The sequence below is a fragment of the Vanellus vanellus genome, assembly GCF_965231255.1.
Source record: "Vanellus vanellus genome assembly, chromosome: 2".
NCBI classification, from domain to species: Eukaryota; Metazoa; Chordata; class Aves; order Charadriiformes; family Charadriidae; genus Vanellus; species Vanellus vanellus.
The window spans coordinates 23,472,490-23,486,711 of record NC_138906.1 but is presented as its reverse complement, the minus strand read 5'-3'; positions in this window follow the sequence as shown (position 1 = coordinate 23,486,711).

Genomic DNA, 14,222 nt, shown 5'->3' with positions numbered 1-14,222 from the left:
AGGAGCAGCAGCTTTATTTGGCGTTGTTAATTGCTCATTAAACCCCAAAGCGGGCTCAGGCCCGGAGGACGAAACCGGTCGCTGGCATAGCTGATTCCACCGTTCCCTGAGGCGGAGGTGGGGTCAATGGCAGACGCGGGGCGACACAGCTCTGCCACCTGCACCCGCCCCGGGAGTGGGGACTCAGGAGAAAGCCCTTCTTCCCGCCATCAGTCTCCTTGGGGTCGATGTCCCTTCGTGGCCAAGGGCTCCTCACAGGGCCAGCGACAAAATCCCCAACCCCATCACTCGTCCCCAGGCCCTGTGCCACCACAGGGTACCCAGCTCTTGCCAGTGAGGTGGAGGCCAAACCCAGCCGTTGGCGTCAGGGCTGCAGGGAAGGGCAGGCTGGAGGCTGAAATTAATTTGGGTGGCTTGTACCTGGCCAGGGCACAGGGAGAGAAGGGGGACGCAGGGTGGGAAAAGGGGCTTATCCCCGTGCAAGGGTGTGCATGCTATCCCGCTGGGCAGCTGATGCCAATGGCCCTCGGCAGTTTTATGGACCTGAGTGTTTCGTGATTTCAGCGTGCAGTGATGTTTTCGAGAAGTCATTTCAAGGCCTGCGCCGATGGTGGAAGAGGAAGGAAGGAAATAACTGATGAAACTGTTCTAATTTGCCCCAACACGACGAAATTGCTTTTGCTAAATTGAAAAGGAAGAGGTGGCTCAAAGACATTGTTGCCCGTGAAAAACAGTTTGTTTTTAAAACAAGTGTTAGATGGGTGTATTTACATATGTATGTGTATATTAACCAAATATCTTGCACGCTATTATGTGGGTTACCCACCACATATATGTAGACACTCATCTATGCCTCAGTTTGCAGATTTATATTGTAAAATGAAGATGAAACATTTAAAAAAAAAACCAAAACACACACAAAAAAAAACCACCCCAAAATGAACCTTTTTCTCTAGTAGTTTCTTGAGTTAATCATGTTTTTGTGGAGCCTTTTAGAAACCTGTCAATAATAAGGTGGATTTGAGGAATATTTATTTTTCCTTAGAAGCTGCCTCATACAGGCTGTCATAGTAGTTCCTACTTCTCGCCTTTCAGTGGTGGAAGAATTTTTAGCTGAAACTGGAAGGCAAAAAGGGGAGAAATCTGCTGCCTTTCAATGCAGTTCTGCAGAATATGGGATGCATCAGCTGCAGAAAACAGTGGAATTAAAAATAAAATTTCAGAGTAAGATTACAGGTCCTTGCCAGCTTCTTCAAAACAGATCTGTCATTCACCTGTGGATCTTCATTGTCGGAGTCCAGGGCTGCTGCTTTATTTGTCAGCCATGGAAGTAAGCAGGTGACTAAAACAAGAAGCCCAAGGTCTACTTCTAGAATTTCTGAAAGGAAGTGCAGCAGCCAAGGTGCCAGAGGAGAGCAGTGCGCACTGAAACCAGCAGTGAGGCAAACTGCCTGCACGGATGGCTGACGGAGAACTGAGAAAGGTGGCTGGATCACACGGCATAACAAAGCCATGAATGTGCCAGCTGGAGAAAACAGCCATGGGACAAAGACAGTGAAGGCTCTGAAGAAGAGGGTTCAAGATGATGAAGGTGGCTACAAAGAGCAAGGTTGTTACCAGCTAAGAAGATACACTTCAGTAGGACCCCTTTGAAATACAGATGCAGAGTGAATGCTAACAAAAAGACAGCTTTTAGCCTACTGAAATTAGTAAAGCTGATGAATGAGTTTGAGATCCTTGTATTGCTATTTCAGCAACCTATACATCACAGCAATGCTAGATACTGTGATGAGTGGGAGCTGTAGGCAGCCAGGAGCAGTTAATTTATTTGGAGCTGCACAGTACCTGGAGCAATTAAAGCTACAGAAGAGCAATATTTCCTTGTATCAGACAAGGAGAAATAGCTGAGCCCTGTGTTTCCCTCTCCTTTCCCTGAATCCAAGGTATTCTTGCCAATCACACATGGGAAAGGTGGAGTCTGATGGAGAAAGCAGCAGAGATGTCTTTGCTATACTGGTGGCAGTAGAACATTCCCTGCTCAGGGGAAATCCTCCACCTACCTCCTCCACCAGTGTAGTAAACGGGAGAATCTGATCAACACGCCTCTGCTCTGGCAACAAAGAAATTCATAAACTAGGTTGGGATTTCATTGGCTTCTTCTTGCAAAGAGTGGGAAACACCAAAATTTCCCTAGTGCTCATTTTTAAACAACTGCCAGTAGTCAGTTTTATAATTCTGTATAACTGTGTCTGCCCTAACCTGGTGCTCATTATTAATTGACAGCTGCAAAAAGGACCAAAATGAAAACAGGGAATCTGGAAACAGTTACTTTTAGGGCTCTTCACTTTATAAATATAAAGTCAGCATAATAATAACCACACTTTTGGGATCAGACCTTACATAGCGGTATTTAAGGTACGCTGCTTATTTCAGAGACTGGGGCAAGGGCTGAGAAGTGCCAAGATCCATGGCTACTCATATCTTCCTTCTTACGTAAAAGCTGAATGATTGCAGAGAGGGGATGAGCCCTGTGACAGCAATTGTTCATGCTTCACTCAGAAAATCCTGCTAACACATGCTGCCGCTGCCATGGGACAGGCCAAACTGTTGCTCACTCTTGGTCTTGTGACCCCAAAGCAGCCACATGTCTACAAAATTTCCCAACTGGATCTCTGACACACTGAAATTTGGGTATTGTGATACTCCTTCTTTTTCTGCTCCATGCATATAGGAGGCATAGGATTCCTGTAAATCTCAATGAACATTTAATTTGATTAACAGAGGAGATTAATAACAGAGTTGAAGTCCAATATCTACCTCTGGATTCTTAATATTTTTTAGGACACAGGTATGGGCTGTTTCATATGTCAGTTATGGCTCAACAATATAGCTGGCTTTAAATAACAATTGATAGGCATTTCTAAAACGATGTTAGTTTGTTCTAAATGAGCACATCTATAGAACTATGATAATGCATTGATGAAGCAGCTATTTTCTTGACTCTAATATATTTATAGTAAAATATATTTTAAGCTAACTGATCATTTAATGACATTTTAGAAGCTGTTGACATAAGCATGTGATATCAGCATTTTCACTGAGACAGCTTTTGAAAACTCCTGCCTCCTAGCAACTAGCAGCGTTTCCTCAATGTAGAAGTTTCCAAAGTTTGCCCACATCGCTGATGAGTGGTATGATACAGGTAATCATGCTAGATCTTAAGCTATTGCCCTGGTAACCAATAAACACATCCAGTGAAACAGTTATATGTGGTAAGAGGAACACGCAAATGAAACCACTGCAATAATTTCTCGTCTTAAAATGCTCTGGAATTGTTAAAAATGTTACAATTATCAGTTCTGCCAAACAACGTCACAGAAACATGCAAAACCCACTGCCTTAAGACTCTGCGTTGTACTTGGCAACTGAAAGGTAAAATTACAAACTATGATTGGACCGTGTACTCTTGTCCTCAAAGTGAGAAGAAGAGATTTTCACTGTTGTGTTTCTATTATTCACACCAACAACAAACGCTCACAAAACATTTTGGAGGCATATCAAACCTTCTGCAGTTGCCTGTAACTCTTCTCCCTGCCCTACCATCTGCAGCAGAGCAGAGACTTAACGTGCCAGCAAGACCTCTGCGGGCACCCAGCTGTGAGCAGGAGGTTGCCAGTCTGCAGTGCGTGTCACAGGGTTTTATTGATGCCACAATACTGCAGCAGTATAAACTGCTTGAAGTTTCCTTTGAATGTAACCCCTCAATGTAATACTAGGTAATAGAAGCTAGTAGACCTGTAACTGTGAAGGGTTTGTAAGCATTTCCTCTATATTCAAAAAAATGGAGAGAGAGCACGAAAAATCTCCCTCTGCTGATACACCAGCTGCTCAAAAGTGCATTCACAGGGATCAGCCAAAACTTCAATACAGGCAAATATTAATGTTGATGGCTGAACAACAAACGATGCTTCTTGCGTCCAAATGTCCAGTGTAACCTACTAAATACCTAAGTGAGGATCAAGAAGAGTATACAGACATCTCAGCCGCCTAGAAGGGAAGCACATGTTCTGGGTCAGAAATCACTGTGGCTGGGAAAGAATGTGAGGCATGTCATACCCTTGCAATGCAATCACTGAATTGAAAAAATTCACTGAGAGTGAATTATTGTTTCCATAACCATTGGCCCCGTAGGTTACTAATAAAACTGAAAACCTTTTGCAGTTTATCGAAAACAATCTGTACTGGATGTAATGTCTCAGGAGGGAATTTATCAGGCTTGGTTTCTGCTGAAGTGCTCCTTGGTAAAGGTAGCTGTCAGCCACAGACGTGGCGTTTCTGGGAAGCCTGCTGGGCTGGGCCAGTATGGCTAACGAAGCCTATGATTTTCATTTATAATCTACGCATCTGCAAAACTAGAAATGAAACCCACATCAAACCAGGTCTGTTAGCCTCTCCCAACGCATTTCTAAGAACTCTATACAGAGGAAATATATGTAGCTGAAATTATTCAGAAGACTCAACAGAAACAAACATTTTTAACCTTTCTCTTTTCAAATATATTAATCTCTCCAGTTCAGGATTTTATTTTCAGGTTCTGGAGCTATGCGTGTACCCTGTAGGGAATAAGGAATAAAAATACATTGCTTCTCTAATTAAATCTTTACTTTTCTGGTTTAAATAAATCTAAATCTAAATAAATCTGGCCTGTTTGTTATGTTTGGCCTGCAGTGGTCACCTTGGCTGGATGAGACACATATGTTTACATAATGTTATTGACTTTCTTGTACTTACACATTCCAGTGCTTGACCAAAAAAATAAAGGATAAAAAAAGTCTAGTAACTACAACAACAACAAAAAAATATCTCTCTAGAAAACCTTTGCTGGACTGAACAAAACAGACTCTGAGCTCTATCAGGGCCCGTTGCAGTCAGCCAAAAGATTGCTGCTGCAAGGAATGTGTTTTGAATCAGACCCTTGAAGGGTCACAGGAAACGGGTGACAGCAGGCACGGAGCCAGGCGTTGTTAAAGGGGGGATCAGTTCAAGCTGCTCCAGCAGGATGAGGTAATGGCGTGGGAGATCCCAGCTCGCTTGCAGGGGCAGGCAGAAACGGCGTGGTGCCCGCTACTCTCTTGGGAGGAGGGGGGAGGAGGGAAAGGAGAGAAAAAGAGTGCAGATGGTGAGCCTGGATGTGCCTCTTACCTTTTTGCTTAAGGCAGGAGTTTTCATCTCCAGCATCCCCATATGATTTGCACAGTCTCTAGTGTGCAAACTGAGAAGGACTTGTAGCTGTATGTTGGTGTTGGTCTGGCCTTTTGCTCACAAGGCCATCTAGTACCACCTAAAGCTTTTGTATACCACAGGCTTGTCCTTTAATGGGTTCAGCCTCTGCACAAACCTTGTTTTTTCATTCAGTCCCATGTGATGAGTTTAATCTTTCACTAAGACTGTAGTTAGCACAGATTCCTGTGCTGGTCACCATGGCGGTACGATTTCAGTAGTAGGGTGTTTCCTCCAGGAAGAAAATCTTTAATGCAGCCGCAGCAGAGCTGTAACTGTGGACTTGCTGAGCTATCTTAAAATTAGATAAACCACAACTGCACACAGTAAGTACATCAAAATCTGCCCAAGAAGCTGAGCGCTTGGTGCCTAGGCAACACAGAGGTGTCTTCCACCCTGGCTATATTGCTGGTGCTTTGCAAATGGGTTTATTTAAAGCTATTTAGTATCATTTATGAACTGCGGTTGCAGAAGTGATTGCACTGTAAATATTCTTTTTCTCACTTTGGATGTGTCTACAAACGTCTGTCAAGCATACCGATATACTAAAGCTTAGCAGATGGGACATAGCTCTTTTCTACCAAAATGTCTTGAAAAACTCTTGGAAAACAGTCTATAAAAAAAAGCACGGGTTTGAAGAAGTCGTGAGATTTTGTAAGTATAAACTGAAATGAAGGATAATATGAAAATTTGTTCTGCAAAAAATCCCATCTAAAATATAAAAGAATTGGTTTTGGCTGCTAAGTCTTTTGGGGTCCTTTCCCCCTATTAAGTATTGCCTCAACTAAGAACAAACTGCTTTGGGTTTTCCTAAAGTTGAAACAAACCTTTTTTAGAAAAAGGGCTAGGAATTTAAAATGCTATTTTTGCTGAGACCATCTGGAGAGAGAAGCCCCAATAAGCCTAACCTAAATGGGTCAAGAAACTCTAAAATAGTTCTTTCTTGAATAAGAGAAAGCTTCTTGCACAAGATATATGCCAGTATGGACTAGCAGTGTCAATATTCAGCTGCAGGGAGTCGGGCTGATTTAAGACTCCAGCAAACATGTTTCACATAATTCATAAGAGAAATACAATGGAAAATTGTTTGAATTGTCTATTGGGAATCCTGCATGTCAGATGAAGTCCCTGAGGATGACTTCATTGCAGTAACAGTGCCAAGTCAGATGTAACACTCATCTGCTATGGTATAGGACACAGTTATTCAAAACCAGAATTAAACTCAAGTAATTAATTAACCTACACTGTACATAATTCCCATTGTCATTATCATCCAGGCATCATGTTTATTGTAGTACAGTATTATGTCCTTCATCTGTATGATATATCTCCAGATTCCTCTTGATACCACAGAAGTTGATTATTTTCGGAATACAGCTGCAGGACGGTGGCATCAGTACCATATTCAGGGTAAAACATTCATCAGTCTTTGAAAGATCCTGACATCTTGAAAGATCCTGACATCTGACCTGCCCGTTGTTTCATCCTGGTGTGCTTCGGACTTACATGGTAGGCTTGGTAACTTCCATGGCATGGAGTTTATGGGAAATGCCCGATCGATGTCAAATAAACAGCCACAAACACTGGCAAAAGTCTAAGAGTCAGCAAAACTAAAGCATCTACAAAGCTCCTAGGTAGTTGCTAGGTCCTTCCTCCTGTCATCCTACACGAGCTCTCTCCCACCCAATGATGGTATGCAAGATTGAATTCTCAAGGAAAATTTCAGGTAGATGGTGAATTTGTCTTTGTAATGGAAAGCAGGACACCTTTCCACCTGAAAAAATATGGACTCTTCCAGATATGTGCTGTCTTCTTTCTCCAGCTATATGCACCATCTGCTCTACTTGTATTTAATAAATTTTCCACTCCGTTCCCTGTAGTCCACAATATTTTATGCATGCTATCATCTTAAACCTGGATTATCTTCCTGCCTCAATCCCAACTGGACAGAGTATATTTACACTTGAAAATTAGGCAGAGAGCTGGCATGTCAAAACAGCTCGTCTTCGAAGCTCAGTCTTCTCAGCTCAGGGGTGTGTGCACCACCGCCTCTTCCCTTTGTAAGGAGCCAACTACTCCCAGAATGGCCAACACAATGTACACTCAGTTTATGAGTCTCATTGGAACCAAGGATTTGGCACAAGAACTTAGACTGAGGAATCCACTAAAAACTTGGCCCTCGAGGAGCTAGTACTGTTCTGCTTGTCCTGGGCATCTCAAAGGAAGAATGGAATAATTGCTGCATCCAATTACCGATTCCATTGCTGTGTCCTGCCCCTTCCTCAGAACAAACATCATCATTTCCTGGTATATCATGGCAAGAAAACATTATGCTATTTATGCTTTGTGTAAGTGATGGAACTGGGGGAGAGAGAAGAATGAAATCATTCCTCAGATTTAATTGGGTTTTGGCTAGAGGAGCTCTTTAAGCAGTTTGCTTTGTGAAAGCTTGGCCAAAAAGAAGTAGTAAATGTCTAACTGACAGGGTTCATTAATGGCATACTAGAATCACTTCTTTTAGCTTTTTCCAAAAGAAAGAGTGGATGGATAAATGACTCATCTTTGAAAAGGTTTGCAGTCTCAAAATTTAAAACAGCGATCCCAAACAGATTAATATTTATGGCTTCCCATTGTAATGTGACAAAAGAGTGTTCATTCACACTGTTGACTTCTACCTGCGCCAACAGCTTACTGCAGCAATTGCAACTGGGCACAGTTCTTGATAGCGAGGTCAAGATAGCAAAGTCAGCAATATGGCAAAGGAGGGAAAGAAGCCCTGCACGTTATACGACATTTTACAAAGATTCTACTGAAAGCTTAAACTGACTATGAATTAAAATCCTTTATCTGATGTTTAACTGAAAAGGTCTTTATGAAGTGCCTATCATGAATAGTTCCTTGGAAAGGAATACCTATATCACCATCAAAATGCACTTTAAAATTGTTTGCATTGATACTGCAAGAAAATAAGGTGTTCCAGAAAAATCATCTTCATGCAAATATTTGCAATGGTCATTTATTCCATTTGGGAGACCCACTCAACATAAGATGAACAGTTAAAATTAAGTCTACATGAACAAGTTCCAACATTAAGTATCAGGGTGAGAAGTCAACAGTGCTGAAAGAATTTCTCGCCATTCCTTCCTCAGTTTGTGATGAGCTAGGGAAGCTTTGCACTATAGGAAAATGATTAATATATGTTAGTCCCACCAAATCAAAGAATCTAAGACTAAAAGACAGGAAGCACAGGGCAGGGCTGACAGAGTGGACTGCCAGCAAAACATTGCTTTTCTTGTCAGTAATCTGTAGCTCCTCTAGTTTTACATCAATCCTCAAGAGTGACCCATGAAGTAAGGACAATAATCTCAGTCTTTCCTGTATTTTCTCCTGGATGTTTTCATGTTTCTTCAAATTCGCGATGCATAAAGTGAAATTCATGTCTTTCTCCTCAAACCCTTCTCTTCTGTGCTCCTGGACATTACCTGTATACGGATTCAACACATATCCAAGTATTTATTGATTATTTTTTTTTTAATTTAAGCGTAATCCCTTTCAGCTAACACATAAGTAAGACTTTGTGTCCTACATCTTGTCTTGTCTGCATTTTCCCTATCTCACTACCTGTAGCTTAACCAGAGTGCAGCATTCATCATCACATTGCTTATTTTTCCACTGAATGTGATTCCAGTATTGACATCCTTCTACTACCGAATTTGATAGCTCCCTCTCAAACCCCAAAGACGTGGCCCCTGTTCATTTACTCTGATGTCTTCCTCAGTCTACCACTTCTATCACCCTCTTTGTTGCCATCATTTCTCCATTGTGTGCTATGTTTTCTTCTCTACATGCATCTACGTGGCTACACAAAAACTTATCTTCTTATTCCTACCCCAGTAAATCTCTTCTAAAAGAAGCAGTTTCTCTAAGTAAAAACTATTTTTAAAGCCTGTAAAAATTAATTGGATAAAATTAACAGTATCACTGCTCACTTGCATTTTAAATCTTCATGCATCTCTCCTGTTCTTTTGCCTTCCGAGTGAGAGTTTTGCCTGATTTGTCTTTGGCAAAATACAAACTTCATGAAACAAGGAAAGCAGATAGCTAAAATTTCAAATTATCTATTTTGGGGCATGCAAATCAAGATTGAGGGACTTGGTGTATTCTGGAAATTAGTTCTGCTTAAAAAGTTTCAGGTTAAGCACTGAGCCTCAGACCTTGCCAAACCTCTTGTCAGTTTGGAAAACCTTGTCCTTTATGTCCCAGTCATTGCTGAACGTATTGCTGACATTCAGCATTTGGTGCTAGGGCTATTAAGTGAAGTGAGACAGATGGAGTATACAGGTTGGGGTTTTTTGTTTAAGGGATGGATTAAATATATTGCTATACCTATGATAGAGCTGAAAAACGTCCCTTGCTCTGTGTCAGCTTTGCATGGAGTTTGGGACAACCATGGGACTCGGGGCAGAGGACTGTACTGGCTTTGAAAATGAGTACGTGATTTGGTACAGAATTGTCCTATTTTGATACAGAAACTGTCCTATTCTGGCAGTTAGAAACTGTAGTAGAGGGGAACTTTATGCACGACAATAATAATTTTTGGAAATGTAAGTCATGCAACTGGGTGGCATGAGTCATGTTCAAAACACTTCCCTACTGATGAAACCCCTGCCAGTTTCATATAGTGCATTTTACATTAAAATGGAATATTGCAGAGAGACTTGGTTAGTTTTGAGTATAGAACCTAGTCATTTCCTTGAAAAAATCAGCAGCTAGTCACACCAGCAGCAACTGTAGGCAACATCATTTTAAAAATAAACTTCATGGAAGAATTTGCCAATTTCTTTCTTAAGACCATAATTAGTCAAGGACGTTACTCACAAGGGGAGACTTCAAGGCCTGAACATTTAGATGTTCTGCAGCCCAGTGATGTTCAGAAACCCAAATCAGCTTCTCCCAGGCAGCGTGCAGGGAGACGTATCCTCTAGGTTCTGAAAAAGCAGCTCTTCCCTGGATGCACCAGCTTTTCCAGGGGGCTCCTCGTTACACTTAGCTCCCAGCTAAAGGGAGGGACTGGCCCCAGCTGAAGATATACAGCCAGAATCCTTTTTTTTTTGGAAACAGGAACCTGTGTGTTTTCAAAACCATAGCAGTCAGTCTTTTCAGACCACGGTTGAAGGAGGAAGTGCTCTTTCAGACGAAAAGTTACAGCACTCCCTCAAGCAATAAGCCGCAGCACTTGCTGTGGCTGAGCATTATGGAGAGTCCCTGTTCAGTTTGCTGGAGGACGGTCAGAGTCTTTCATATCCTCCTGTGAAAGCGGGTCCCCTTTGCCTGGAGTTTGTTCAATATTCATGAAGCAGGGAAAGTGTGAAGGAATGCCTCTGCGTCCCCATGCGTGCCAGGGCTTAAGGCTGCTGTATGGTACTGACAACAAAAGTGACTGCATTTGCATAGCAGGGTGCTTTTCCTGGGTATTTAATATTTATGGGTCATTTTATACCTTCTGGAAGCAGAAGCTTTACTAAAAGTGGACAAATGTGATTAATGAAAGCATTCACATCTATTTAGTCAATGTCTATAATAACCAGAAAGCACATTCAATATTTGGACTAAATTTCTGTAGTTTCTTACTGTTTAAATGAAATGGGAAATCAAAAAATGTGAATGCCATTCTTTTCAGTGACGTTTTCAGACCAACAGATATTTGTGCAAGAAAATCAGAGAAATTCTGACTGTTACGAGGACCTTTTCATTTTTAGCGTAACAGATTTCCAGTATAAAGCCATTCAGGCATCTGTACCCTCTCCCTGTGCACACCCATTTTCCCTGTTAATGAAAGTTACACAACAAGCCAATATTTTTTGCTACACTTCTAGGGCTTGATTTCGTATTTCGTTCTTGGCAGGGAACCAATACATCAGTTCTCTGGCAAAAAGCCAAAAAAAGGCCAAAAAAAATTTCGCAGTGTGAACTGAAAGGCTGACGATGAAAATACCCAATTTCTTTTTTTCAAGAGCGCCGCTGGCTTAGCTCTGATCTGCCTCTGTAGAGGTAAGTGACATAGCAGCTGGAATTGCAAACGAAGGCATCGCAATAAACACAGATGACAGCTAATAGACCAGTGTATGAATAATCCCCAATGTGGTGTTCAGTGGTGCTGTTAGTTGTCTGTCCTTCGTGTAAGACATGGTCAAGATCCTGACCAGCCGCGGTCTCTGAGAGCCCCATAGCACTTTCCTTAACATGAGACTGATTACCGTGGTTTCATTTCAATTCAAAGTACGCGCTCCGTGATTTTTATGGCTACACTGAGATAGAGTCTTTCTTGATGAATACTGTGGAGATCTTTTCACGTTTCAGGAGACCGGTTCTTGTTCCCCTTTGGGGTTTGGGATCCAAATGGGCATTAAATTTATTACAGCCTTGTAAGAAAGTTAGAGCTTCCTCCATGTATGCATCTGTGTAAGTGCCAACCAGCAAAAGGCACTTAAAGGTTTGTTGTGGTCCCGACAACTGACAATATCCAAACATTTCTAGGAGCATTTCATAGTGAGAAACAGCGATGAGGCAGGTGGCCAAGAGTACATATGGCAGCGGTGACATAAACATATGGAAATCACACTTGAAGCATGGTGGTGGAGGGGGTCATATTTACTTACTAAAACAAACACCTCCTTGGATTTTAGGGGCAAAGCAGCTTCTGAGTGAAGGACGACTGCTGCGTGTGTGTGCCATTAACGGTTTTGTGGACTGTAAAGAAGTTGTGCACCGTTAGGAAAAACAGATTGGGTACAGCGCACCTTTAAAAACCCAACAATCTGCTAAAACTATCTGTACTTCTGAGTAAAGCATCCTTCATCTGCGAGTCTGTTGGTTAAGTGCTGGTTTACTTTGTTGCGTGCCCCTAGAAGGGGTGTGTACTTTTGTGCCAGAGCTCACAAAGGCTTACAGCTCAAACTCCACGGCTGAAATAAAGAGCTCTCAGAGGGCCGGGCAGCGCAACAGCGTCGAGGCTGGGCTGCGGGTACCCTGAGCCTCAGGAATGCCGTGTGACCTCGGCCTCCTATTCACTGGGAGAATAAAACGAGCTGTAGCCCAGGACTTACGCTGCAAGCACTTCAGTAGCTCAAAACCTTGTCAGCTGCGTTTGCTTGACTAAGCTTCAGTGATTAAAGAAAATTAAAACTTCGAGGACCTCTATTTAGATACAAACCACATTCCTGCACTTCTGGTTGCCATCGGAATGAAATTAAAGCACAGTTTCCTCTACCAAAAAAAAAAAAAAATCCTTAATAAAATATATGGGCTTTGATTCTTCCTAGTAAGGTACAATACCTGAAGTACAATAGCTGACTTTGGGAGGTGAAGATTACTTTCCTCTCTGCCTGCTCTTCATGTTCAGGTTTATCAGAATTTCCACTGAAGATGTTTGCTTCTGCAGGATCGCAAGTTAAAAAGGATTAAAAATCAATGGTAGTTTTGCATGCTGTAAGTGCTGAGGTAATAAATTAAAGATAATACCGCTGCATTGTATGAGTCGCTTCCCATAGCCAAGAGGAAAAAGATGTCCCTGACCTGATGTGTCAGTGCAGGAACAAAGAATATGCTTCGTGCTTTGGCCACTCAAGTTTTAAGTTATCTAAATGACAGAGATACTGCTATCTCCCTTAAACAACTTCTGCATTCCTACTGAAAACAATGTGCTGCTACTCAGTCTAAGTTTTTATCTGGTAAATTTTATGCCATTGCTATTGCCCTGTACTACCTACAGCATTCTTCTCTACTGCTGGTAGCCACATTTTTATAGTAAAATTGCTCTTGAAACACTGGGATTTTTCTCTGGCCTTTGAAACTACACACAAAGGATATTTGTGGATCATTTCTAATGAATAATTACCATTTTACTGGGTGCTTTCCTGGGACTCTGATCGTGTGCTTACTGAAATCAAGAGCAAAAGTCGGTTTGGTACACCAGTGGAGAAACAACCCTTTGTTAAAATCAAGCCTCCCACTGTCCTGGCTATTAGAAGGGTTGCATCCAGGAGCAAGATCCTGATTGCAGCTATTTCAATAATGTACTGTCCACACTTTAAAAACAGTTACTGCTGCAATCGTTGTTACGATAATGACAGAATTAAGCCTTACTTGTGTGAATGCTCACCCAGGTACAGGGAAAACCCACTTAGCCCGTAAATGTTGTATCTTTGGAGCTGAGATTGCTGTCAGCTAAAGAAGACACAGATGTATTAGTTTTCTGCCTGTTCATTTTGGACATTGGGCAGCCCTTTATGAATAGTCAGCATCGCTCTTCCCTGGTCTTGCTGTCTTTCAGAAAGCTAAGAAAGAAAAGAATCAGGTTCTCAAAAAGATACATAGATCTATACCTATAGAGGGCTTTATTAATGTACGCATCCTGGGTTAACTCTCGGGGGGGGGGGGGGGGGGGGGGGAAGTATAGCCAGGGGCAAGGGAACGCTGAGGCCCTACTCCTACCGAGCCGAGGATGCTGCCCCTGGCACCCCCGTCCTCCCGGGGCTCCCCGGGCCGGGCTTCTCCCCGCGCCCCCAAGTACAGGCCACTTCCGCTGCCTCGGCGGCTGCTCTGCCGCAGCCCCGGGGAGAAATCTGCGAGGCCGACCGGGGAAGGTAGCGATACTGCTGCTACCCCCCCCACACCCCGCTGCTCCGCACGACCGCCTTTGTGTCCGCCGGCAGCCCCCGCGCCCGCCCCCCGTCCCCCCGCCCTCCCCCGCGCCACGGCGGCCGCCGCCCCCTCCCCGCGGGGCCAGGCGTGGCGGCGGGCGGGGCGGCGATTGGCGCGGCGGGCGGCGGGCGGGACGACGATTGGCGGAGCGGCGATTGGCGGGGCGGGCCCGGCCCGGCGGCGGGCGGTGGCGCCCTATAAGAAGGGACCCGGTCCGGGGCCACCGCCCTTCTTCGCCC